Below are 8,898 nucleotides of genomic sequence, written 5' to 3'. Positions count from 1 at the left end.
AGCCCAATTCAGGCAGGACTACAAATGGCCCAGACCCCTCAGGAATGATGGTTTGGGTCACTCCGCCAGGGAAAAAAAACCACGACCTGCTGAGGTGCTTGCTGAAGGCAAAGGGAATACAGAATGGGTAGTAGAAGGTCATCAATGCCAGCTACGACCACGTGACCAGCTGCAGAAACAAAGACTGTAACTGCCATGAGTATTTCCTCCTTCTTTTGTTAAATGCATGTTTGTGCATGTATACACTTGTACTAAGAAAATATCTTCATTTTATTTCCTTTTCCTTTATCATGTGACCTAAGATTTATTGACTTCATATCAGCATGTAAGTATTGTTAACTTTATGTAACAGTATTTGGGTTGGGGATTGGTGCGTTTCCGGTTGTACGAAGGATAGTTGTATTATGTTAGCATAATTATAACCTTATTTTTGTCTTTATTTGAAGATTATGTGTGTTCTCAGGAGATGTGTATGGATTCAAATTGACAAGGGGTGAACTTGTGATGGTTGATACTGAGTGTCAACTTGATTGGATTGAAGGATGCAAAGTATTGATCCTGGGTGTGTCTGTGAGGGTGTTGTCGAAGGAAATTGACTTTTGGCGGGGGGCAGACCCACCCTTAATCTGGTGGGCACAATCTAATCAGCAGGCAGAAAAGTGTGACAAGGCGAGACTGGCCTAGGCTCCCAGCCTACATCTTTCTCCTGTGCTGGATGCTTCCTGCCCTCAAACACCAGACTCCAAGCTCTTCAGTTTTGAGACTCCGACTGGCTCTCCTTGCTGCTCAAGCTTGCAGATAGCCTATTGTGGGACCTTGTGATCATGTAAGTTAATACTTAATAAACTCCCCTTTATATATATACATCAATCCTATTAGTTATGTCCCTCTAGGGAACCTTGACTAACACACGTTTTGGGGTAAAATATTTTTGTTTTCTTCCTTGTCTCGTAATGTTATGCCAGAGTCAGATTGGAAAGTAAGTCACGATATATGGGGTTAAATAAAACTCATCTGATGAGAATTTATGGTTTGTAGGATATGACTCCCTAGACCCCTTAGATAGGAATTTGGGTAAGATTAAAAAAAATCAGAGCTTAGTCCTCAAATGAGATATTATCTCTCCCCAGTTAATATGACTATTATCAAAAAGAAAAATATATAGCAGATTCTGGTGAGGATGTGGAGAAAAGGGAACGTTCATACACTACTGGTGGGAATGTAAATTAGTATAACCACTATAGAGAACAGTATGGAGATGCCTTAAAAAAACTAAAAATAAAACTAACATATGATCCAGCAATCCCACTGCTGGGTATGTACCCAAAAGAAAGGAAATCAATATATCAAAGTGGTATCTGCATGCATATGTTTATTGCAACACTATTTACAATAGCCCAGTTATAGAATTGACCTAAGTGCCCATCAACGGATTAACAAATAAAGACAATGTAATATATATAAACGATGGAATGTTATTCAGCCATAAAAAAATGAACTTCTGTCATTTGCAGCAACATGGATGGAACTGGAGGTCATTATGTGAAGTGAAATAAGTCAGTCACAGAAAGACAAATATTGTACATTTCATTCATATCCAAGAGCTCAAAAAGTTGATCCTATGGATGCAGAAAGTAGAATGATGGTTACCAGAGATTGGGAAAGGGTGGAAAATGAGGGGTAAGAAAAGCTAGTTAATGGGTAGAAAAATACAGTTAAGTAGAAGGAATAATTTCTAGCATTCAGAGCATAGTAGGGTGACTATAGTTACCAATAATTTATTGTACATTTCAAAATAGCTAGAAGAAAAGACTTGGAATGTTCCCAACACAAAGAAATGATAAATGTTTGAGGTAGTGGATATCCTAGTTACCCTAATTTGATATTACACATTGTATGCATGTATCAAAGTTTCCAGTGTATCTCACAAGTAGATACAATTATTATGTATTAATTAAAAAAGAAAGGAAAAAAAAAAGACTGGGAACATCTTCCAGCCAAGATGGATAACACGGACCTGATTTACTTCCCCACCCAAAACTATAAAAAACTAACAAAAAGCATTAAAACTTATTTTCAAGACACTGAATTTGAGGCCACGAAACACACTCATCACTGAGAGAGAGGAACCAAACAAGGTGAGCCCTACAATCACTCAGCTTACTGTCTATAGAGATTTTAGGCAAAAGCAAAGGAAGAGTAAACTTAGAGTCTTCAGACTACCTGAGTTCAGGACATGAAACTGAGAGGCCAAAGAAACTTGAGCCTTTAGGATAGAAGATGTGAAATGAGAAAGCTGCATGGAGACACGACCTTAGAGATCTGCACAGGGCTCCTGTGATGGTCGATACTGAGTGTCAACTTGATTGGATGATGTAAATAATTGATCCTGGGTGTGTCTGTGAGGATGTTGCCAAAGGAGATTAACATTTGAGTCAGTGGGCTGGGACAGGCAGACCCACCCTTAATCTGGGTAGTAGTGGTTGATCATTAACTCCAGGCTAAGTGCTTCTTCAGAGCTGTCTAACAAATCATAAAATATCCAAAAGGATCAAAGTGGTTCCAAGTAGCTTAAACGTATCCTTGAACAATGCTCAAGAAGATTTATAGGAATATACAAATATTCCTACCAGGTAAGCCAACAATGTAGAATTCAAAACATCTGAAATCCAATCAAGGATTACCAAGCATGTAAAAGAGCAGGAAAACACAAACCTTTATGAGGAGAACAATCAGTCAATGGAAACCGAACGAGAGCAATTACAAATTTCAGAATTAACAGAGAAACAGTTACCACAACTGAATTCTACATACGCAAAAGAAAGGGTTGAGTTTTAGATGATTAAAAAAAAAAATCAAACTTTTAGAAATAAAAACTACAATATGTGAAATTTAAAAAAATACACTGGTTGCGATTAATGGCAGATTAGAAATTGCATAAGAAAAAAATAGTATACAATAAATGCAAGTAGCCCTGCAGTCTCTAAACGGGAGAACGGGGGAAATTAAAATGTTTTGAAGATATAATGGCCAAAAGCTTTCAAAACTTGATGAAAAGTATACATTCACAGATACAAAAATCTCAGCAAGCCCCAAGAACAAAACATCAAGGTATATCATGCTCCAAGTGAGAGGTGGAGAAAACAATGATAGGGAAAATCTTAGAAGCAATCTTACAAAAAAAGACATGTTATAGTCAGCTCCAGGCACAGTGGTTCATACCTGTAACCCCAGCACTTTAGGAGGCCCAGGCAGGTGAATCACTTGAAGTCAGGAGTTTGAGACCAGCCTGGCCAACATGGTGAAACCTCATCTATACTAAAAATATAAAAATTAGCAGGGCATAGTGGAGCATGCCTGTAGTCCCAGCTACTCTGGAGGCTGAGGTGGACAAATGGCTTGAGCCTAGGAGGCGGAGGTTGTAGTGAGCTGAGATCGTGCCACTGCACTCCAGCCTGGGCAACAGAGCAAGACTCTGTCTCAAAAAAAAAAGAAGGCTAGGCGCAGTGGCTCACACCTGTAATCCCAGCACTTTGGGAGGCCGAGGTGGGTGGATCATGAGGTCAGGAGTTCGAGACCAGCCTGGCCAAGATGGTGAAACCCCATCTCTACTAAAAATACAAAAATTAGCTGGGCATGGTGACGCACGCCTGTAGTCCCAGCTACTTGGGAGGCTGAGACAGGAGAATCGCTTGAATCCAGGAGGCAGAGGTTGCGGTGAGCCGAGATCGTACCATTGCACTCCAGCCTGGGCGACAAGAGTGAAACTCTGTCTAAGGAAAAAAAAAAAAAAAAAAAAGAAGAAGAAGATATGTTATGATCAGAGAAACAAAGATAAACTTGACATTAGATTTTTCATCTGAAATAACATAAGAAAGAATACAGTGCAAAAGCATCATTAAAGTTCTGAAAGTATGAAAAATGAAATTCCTGCAAATTCTACACTTTGCAAAAATATCTTTCAAAAACTCAGGCAAAATAAACTCAAAACAAAGAATTTATCACCAGCAAATCCACACTGCAAGACATATGTTAAAAATTTATACAGGGAGGAAGAAAATGGAAATCTGCATCTATACAAGGGAATAAGGAATGTTATAAATGGTAACTATGTATGATTTTTCTCATTATTTAAATTTATTTAAAATATAATTGACTTAAAAATAGCAGTTATTGGTGAAGTGCGGTGGCTCACACCTGTAATCCCAGCACTTTGAGAGGCTGAGGTGGATGGATCACCTGAGGTCAGGAGTTTGAGACCAGCCTGGCCAACATAGTGAAAACCTATCTCTACTAAAAATACAAAAATTAGCTGGGCATGGTGGTGGGCGCCTGTAATCCCAGGTACTCGGGAGGCTGAGGCAGGAGAATCACTTGAACCTGAGAGGCAGAGGTTGCAGTGAGCCGAGATTGCACCACTGCACTCCAGCCTGGGTGACAGAGCAAGACTCCATCTCAGGAAAAAAAAAAAAAGCAATTATTATGTATGGTATAATGTGGTTTACACCATATATAAAAGTAAAATGCATGACAATATCAGCACAAAATCTGAAAGGAGAGAAATAGAAGTATATTATTGTAAGGTTCTTATGCTATAGAAGTAGTATATCAGCTGGCGGCCGGGCGCAGTGGCTCAGGCCTGTAATCCCAGCACTTTGGGAGGCAGAGTCAGGTGGATCACCTGAGGTCAGGAGTTTGAGACCAGCCTGGCCAATATGGTGAAACCCCATTTCTACTAAAAATACAAAAATTAGCCTGGGCATGATGGCTGGTGCCTGTAATCTCAGCTACTCAGGACCCTGAGACAGGAGAACTGCTTGAACCCAGGAGGTGGAGGTTGCAGTGAGCCAAGAGCACGCCATTGCACGCCAGCCTGAGCAACAAGAGCAAAACTCCATCTCATAAAAAAATAAATAATAAAATAAATAATAATATCGGTTGAAAGTAGGCTGTGGTAAGTTACAGAGGTGTACTATAAATCCTAATGCAACCCTGAAGTAACAAAACAAAGAGGTTTAGCTAAAAAGCCAACCAAGGAGATAAAATGAAACCATAAAAAATACTTGATATGTCCAAATGAAGGCCAAAAATACATCAAAAAACAGAACAAAGAATAGATGGGATAAACACAAAAACAGCAAGACATTAAACTCAAACTAACCATATCGATCATCTCATTAAACGTAAATGGTCTAAACACACCAATTAAAAGCCAGATATAGACTGGATTTAAAAAAAGAAGACTCAACTATACACTATCTACAAGAAATGTACATTATATGAAGACACAAAGAAATTAACAGTAAAAGGATATGAAAACATACACCGTGCTGATGCTGGTCAGAAGAAAGCTGGAGTAGCTATATCAATATTAGACTATATAGATTTCAGAAGGAAGACTATTACCCAGGCCCAACAGAGTCATTTTCAAAGGATAATGGGATCCATTAATCAATAGGACAGAACAATTCTAAACGCTCAAGCCACTGAAAACATGGCTTCAAATTACCTGAAGCAAACATTGAAAGAACTGAAAGGGGAAATGGACAAATCCATAATTGTAGCCTGAGTTTTCAATATCTATTATCCATAACTGGTAAATCAGGAAGGCAGAAAATCAGCAAGAGTATTGAAGACTTGAACAACATTATCAATCAACCTCCCCTGACACTTAAAGAACACACAATGATAGCAGAGTACACATTCTTTTCAAGTGCACATGGAACATCCACCAGGATACGCCATATTTTCTGCAAAAACATAGATCAAACAAGAAACCAAAAGGGAAGTTAGAAAATATTTTGATCTGAATGAAAACAAAAACAGCACAGCAAAACCTGTGGGATGCTGTTAAAGCAATATTGAAAACTGGTAAATACTGCACATCTATATTAGCTGCAAAGCATATATCTGTGATGAAAGACTATTATCCAGAAAACTCAACAATAAAAATACAAATAATGCGATTTAAAAATAGGCAAAATATTTTAACAGACATTTCAAAAAAGAAGATGTCTGAATGGCAAACACATTTAAAAACATGCTCAAATATCATTAGTGTTTAGGGAAATGCAACTTAAAATCACAACGTGATACCAATAGACACCTATCAGAATGGCTAAGATTAAAATGACTAACTTTAATAAGTATTGGTAAGAATGTTGAGGAACTGAATTTCTTCCAGATTGCTGGTAGAATTGTAAATGGTAAACAATTTACATGGCTTGCATGTGAGTAAAGTCCCTCCCAGCAGGAGACTTTCCAGAGCTGGGGCACAGTGGGGACACACTCAGAGGGGGATCAGGACTAGAGAACTACCAGAGGGAAAGGGGAATCAGAGAGGGCAATTGTGTGGGTGAGGTCGCTCAGCAAAACAAAGTAGGCCCCCATGTTCCACAAGCCCTGCATTAGTGTGTGGACTGCTCCCACAGGGGCTGAAACCAAGACACATTGAATATCGGCCTTTAAATGAAAGTCTTATAATTGGCCTGGCTCCAGAAATCTGTCCAACTTGTCACTTTATACCCAAACAGTGAGTGTGAATGCAAGACACACAGAAAAGAACACATAAAATTGAACAGTGCAAAGCCTAAAAGGAAAATAGAATACAAAAGTCATGGCAGTGTGCAAAAGGGAGATGTGTATTGAGGGCACAATCTAGTCAAGAGAAGACAGCATGGAAGTTGGATGAGGAAGGGATATAAACGGATAAAAGGGGAAAGGTAACATTAGCTGGATGTGGTGGTGCACGCCTGTGGTCCCAGCTACTTGAAGGGCTGAGGTGGGAGGATCACTGGAGCACGGGGTCGAGCCTGCAATGAGCTGTGTTCACGCCACTGCACTTCAACCTGGGTGGCAAAGTGAGACCCTGTCTCAAAAAAATAAAAGAAAGAAGAAGGTGAAAGGTATAAAGAAGGGGGAAGTGATCACACTTTGTGTGGGCAGGGTCAAGGGTTTATCTTCCCAACCCTGCCTCCCACCTCATATTCCTCCTCTAACAGGCATCTGTTTCCTGTACCCAGGAGAGATCTCTGAAGGGACATTTATTATGACAGGTCAGACAGCTCAGCCCACATTCTCACAGAGAACATGGGGTTCCTGGAACAGCCTGAGCTGGGGAGGACGAGGGGAACACACACATAGCAGCAGATCCCGGAAGCTCGGCCAGCTGTTGTGACCATGCCCTTTGACCCTATGTGAGACAAACCTCAGGGCCTGTTCAAGCCTCCAGTGAGGACGCCACCTGAAAGACCACCTCGGCCTGAGTTGACTGAGGCAAGTCTCTTACCTAAAGAAGGATTAAGAGGAGAGGGGAGTGTCAACAAGGAGGCAAAGCAGCCAAATGTGCAGAGGGCCTGGAAACTAGAATGGGGCTTAGCTCACATTGCTTAGCTCAAATGGGGCTTAGCTCAAAGACAGCAAAGACAGCAAAGACAGCAAATGCATCAATTTGCTTTCCTGGGAGGACTGCATGAGAACATCCCCTTCCTGTACCTATGCCCCCACTACATTATATTTTTAATCTTGTGTGGATTGGGTAGGCAAACTATGATAGCCCCTTGATTTAATTTATATTACATTTACCTCTTTTTCTTATTAAACTGGTGACCTCTTTATATATTAAAGATATCAATCCTTTTGATATATTGATTTTTTTTCAATTACCTACTTAGCACAGTGTCCTTATCTAATCATAATTAAATTAATCATAATGGCTTGCCATTTAATCCTCAAAACAATCCTGTGAGGTGGAATTTTTTTCAGGAGCATTCTACCTTTATCTTTCTGTGTGGTTATAAGCAAGTTTGCTTTTTTCCTTCAAATAAAGATGAGTGGCGAAAAGTGTGGCCTACAGAAACAGACTATCCTCGTTTGCTCCTGGGGGACCACCTATTATACATGTGACCTTGTACATTGCCTAAAGTCTTTGTGCTTCTGTTTCTTCATCACTAAAGGGGGAATAATAATAGTATTTGCCTCCTGGGCATTCTTTTGAGAATAAAACGTAAATAAACTAGTGCCTAGCATACCATAAAAGCTCCATTGTTTATTATTATTACTGTTAAACATCTTTGTAATGATTATTGTATATGATTTCAAATAAGGTTTAGCATACTTTGAAACCTGAAGGATTAAGGATTTAAAACAGCCATGTTATCCCAAACCAGCCAGTTCACTGGTTGCTGGAGTGAAAAGGAGGCATTTCATGCGTGTGACACCTCTTTTAACTTGTCACTGTTTTGGAAACATGAGTTCCTCTTACAGTGACTTTGCGTTTGCTCACAGATGTATCCTATAGTGAAGGGCTTTCAGTATAAAAGGACTGCCTTGCTAGTTCTGGGAGACTGTGTAGGAGGTAGAAGCTCTTTGAGTTAAATTGAATTATTTTGCCTCAGTGTTGTCTTCAAAAGCTCTGAATACGTAGGCAGCAACCTTTATTCCTTCATCAGGACTAGAACGTCCTATGATTAAAAAGAAAACTTTAGTTCATCTAATCCAGTAGTGTTCAAACTTTGCAGCACATCAACAAACCTAATGCACTTTTAAAAGACCCACATGCTATAGTCCTATCTTTGATCCGTAGAACCCAAATTTCTGGGATTAGGGCCCAGGGATTTGTATTTATAATAGCTCCAAAAGCTGTTGAATTTGTTAGGGTAAGGCTAAGCTCATGGAATGAAATATCAGAGTATAGTGGGTAAAAATATATAAATATTTTAATCTCACATAACAGTCCCAAAATGAACAGTCCAGGCTAGCAAAATAACTGTGCTTAACAATTATTCAGGGATGTGGCCTCCTTCCATTTTACTGTTCAGGCCATTTCTAGGACATTACCATTATCTGCATGATTAAAGTTGGGGCACACTTATGTCCATTTTGGCATTCTAGCTGTTG

The sequence above is a fragment of the Nomascus leucogenys genome, unplaced genomic scaffold (assembly GCF_006542625.1).
Source record: "Nomascus leucogenys isolate Asia unplaced genomic scaffold, Asia_NLE_v1 Super-Scaffold_361, whole genome shotgun sequence".
NCBI classification, from domain to species: Eukaryota; Metazoa; Chordata; class Mammalia; order Primates; family Hylobatidae; genus Nomascus; species Nomascus leucogenys.
The sequence above is the reverse complement of the archived record's forward strand: the minus strand, read 5'-3'. Positions refer to the sequence as shown.